This window comes from Parasteatoda tepidariorum, chromosome 6 (genome assembly GCF_043381705.1).
Source record: "Parasteatoda tepidariorum isolate YZ-2023 chromosome 6, CAS_Ptep_4.0, whole genome shotgun sequence".
Taxonomy (NCBI): domain Eukaryota; kingdom Metazoa; phylum Arthropoda; class Arachnida; order Araneae; family Theridiidae; genus Parasteatoda; species Parasteatoda tepidariorum.
The window spans coordinates 91,497,080-91,500,479 of NC_092209.1; positions in this window are offsets into that span (position 1 = coordinate 91,497,080).

A 3,400-nucleotide genomic window follows, 5' to 3' on the forward strand; every position below is an offset into this window, starting at 1 on the left:
GACAATTTTTTTCACCAAATTAAAATTGTTTAATCTAAATTTAGAACACATTGCGAACACCTGGAGTGCTCAAATTTCAACTGTGCCTAATAAAAAGCTGAACTTTCCTATACTAGAAAAAACTGGTAGAAAAATTTCTAAATTTTACAGCTGTTCAAATCAAATAGTTCCTTCAATTTATTTCTATTTGTACTGATTAACCCTATTAAAGTACACATCAATCAGCACCCTTTCTTTCATTTTATGCAATTACATCAGTTTAATATTATCGTAAATTAAAGTTATGCGGCTTAAATTATTTTTACAAATTGTTCACTTTTCTGCAAGAAATGTTGGTTAATATCTGTGTTCTATGGTACAAAGAACAAATATATAGAAATTTTCAAATAAAAATTACCCGAAGTCTTAAATTAGAATCTTTTAAATGTCTGTATTAATTTTTTTAAATATCTTACATCTGCAATAGGAAACCTCAATGGATTAGCTTTAACACCACTTTATACACTATTTGAGAATTGACTTTTATTCTGCATAGTTTGGATATCGCTAGTAGTTTGCTTACATTAAAGTAGGACATAGCTTAAATTTCTTCCATGCTGCTGAAATTCTAAGTAAAAAAATTCACTGTTTCAAAATGTGTGTTTTGAGTTACATAATAAGGATAATTATAATTTTCGAACAGCTGTAAATTTTATTCATTATATAACCTCCTGTTAAGCTTAATTCGAATTCATATCTGTATGTAGGCCTCATTTCTAAAATTGTCAATTTTTAAATTTTGTGTTTGCCTCCTATGCTATTATTTTAAGTTGATAAATTTGAGTAATGTGCATCTTATCATACTGTCGTAAGTTTTAGTATTTACTTAACAGCTAAGTTGGTGTCAACTACTTTACATCAAAAGTAGAATATCGGAACATTCAAAGTACTTCTTTTAGTAACTTTTAGTGTTGAGATACACTTTAAGGGTTGAGATTTTATGAGTCGTTAAATGGGTTATAACTATTCAGATTAGCTACTCTAAACAATATACGGCAACACTCTGTGATGCGTTAAAGTGTTTTAGATGCCTGATAGATGTCCTCTTTCTCGCCAAGATGTTGCAACTGTTCCCTTCTAGTGCTTTAACGTTTCCATTAATGCAGCCAACCCACGTGAGTCTGGTTCATGTTTCAATCTGTTTAAAATGAGACTCTGGACATTCTCAAACTATATTTGATTTTTTTTGCAGCCGTACTTTTGTGTGCCCCCAAATTTTAGAAATGTTATAGTAAAAAATTATAACTTTTTTATTGCGTGAGCAGATCAAATTAAAGTAAATATACTTTTCCGCGCTTTAAAGGCGTAAACATCTTTATCGGCGATAGTTCTGTCTCTGCCAATATTCAAATATTTAGGAAAGTTAATGACTATTAAAATTACAAATAAACAAAAGCAAGTTAAATAGTAGCTCGAAAAAGGAAATAAATGCTAACTATTGAAATAAACTATGCAATTAATAGTTATGAACAGGATAACTAACGAAAAAGCTAACAATAATTAGAAGAAAACAAGTTAACAAGAAATCACAGAAATAATATAAAAAAAACTAACAATTAATAACTATAAAAAACAAGCTAATCTATAAATAGCAAAAAAAATAACAGTTAACCTGTAATTAATCCTTTCATAAACGTACTGTTTGAGTAGTACATATTTAATTTCACATTCTAAATTATAATCATAGACTATTTTATAAGTTTTTAAGTAAGCAAATTTTAAACTTATTTTTTTTCTTTGTGTGCCGTCAATTTTTCGAAATAGTTAAAAGTGTACCGCGACGAAAAAAAGGTTGAGAATTTCACTGCTCTAAATGTTGAGTGAGATAAATCAGATGTACGATTGTTACTTAATGTGCACAGAATCCAACTTATCTCTCGAATATGACCAGCTTACTTTGATTTTCACATAGCCCAGGTTTTTGAGCCACATGCGAGCACATGTCTAATGATATTTTAATCTAACACGATTTCTGTTTTTCAATCATTTGATAAAAAAAAAATTCTTTTGGTGGCTCAGGGGATGCCATTCAAATGAGGTGATCGATACGAATTATCCGGCATGCACCAACCCCTGTGTTGACGTTAAATATTCTCAGTGGTAGACGGATCGTGGTTTAGAGCGCCTTTGCCGTCAAGCTAACAGTAGAAGGATTTCGTGATATTCCTCTTGACTTAACTCAAATGCGAGTTAGTTCCATTAAAAAAAGTCCTCCACGAAAGCAAATTTCACCCGATGATTGATTCAGGAGCTCCCTTGTCTTTCGGATTGGGTACAAAACTACAAGGATACGGAGTTTAACATTAGTAGTCGTAAACCCAAAATTAGGTTCACTATTCAACGACGGTTAAGATGTAAAAAGTTATAAAATCCATTTAGAGAACAATTAGCAACAGCAATGCGTTGTCTTTTCTCAGTATTTCACTTTCACAAATTTTGATTGGTCAGTAAATAGTTGAAGTGCCNTTAGGTTTACTATTCAACGACGGTTAAGATGTAAAAAGTTATAAAATCCATTTAGAGAACAATTAGCAACAGCAATGCGTTGTCTTATCTCAGTATTTCACTTTCAGTAAATAGTTGAAGTGCCTGCCTACTTATGTCTGTATCTCATCATAATTAAAATTAATAACTATTTGAGTAGCAAGTGCACAACTCCCTTTTTAGGCATTAAGGTTTTTTAGCACTATAAACGTTCTCAATTAAAACTTTCGTGTCTTGCGTTTTTGTCTGATATTTACTAAACTCCTGACTTGGCGATGTCGTTGTAAAACACAGATGAGCGTGTTATGAAACGGAAATATTCAATGGAGTGGCCTGAACAAGTGTGACATCCGAATTGGGAGTGGTAGACGGCCGTTCTGCTCCCTCTTCGAGCTTCACACTTGATCAGCCGTTTCGGAACTTTTCCGTTCTTTCGACTACGGTGCAGTAAGAACCAGGGTGTCAAACGAACTGGGTGGTCCTGGACAGTGATGCTAGCCCACATGTCCGTGACCCTAAGTCACTGAAGAACTCTGGTGCTTACAGCTAAATATATTTGTCTTTAAAATTATCTAAATTATTATCCCGCTCAAATTAAAATCTTAAGAGCTGAGGTAGGATAGAGTAAGGTCCTGGATTGTAACTAAAGATTGCCAATCCGTGCCCTGAAAAACCACCCGGCCCTTTACTAACGTTTAATCTTAGAGAAAAAGAACGTTTATAGGTGCTTCAAATTCATTAATTTCGACGTTCACACTATTTTCCGGTCGAAAGGGATATTTTTTGTTCTTAGATGAGATTAGATAACGGATAGGATGCAACATTTTGAAAATATTAATTATGATTATATTCCAATTTTGAGCTCAACTTGAATCGG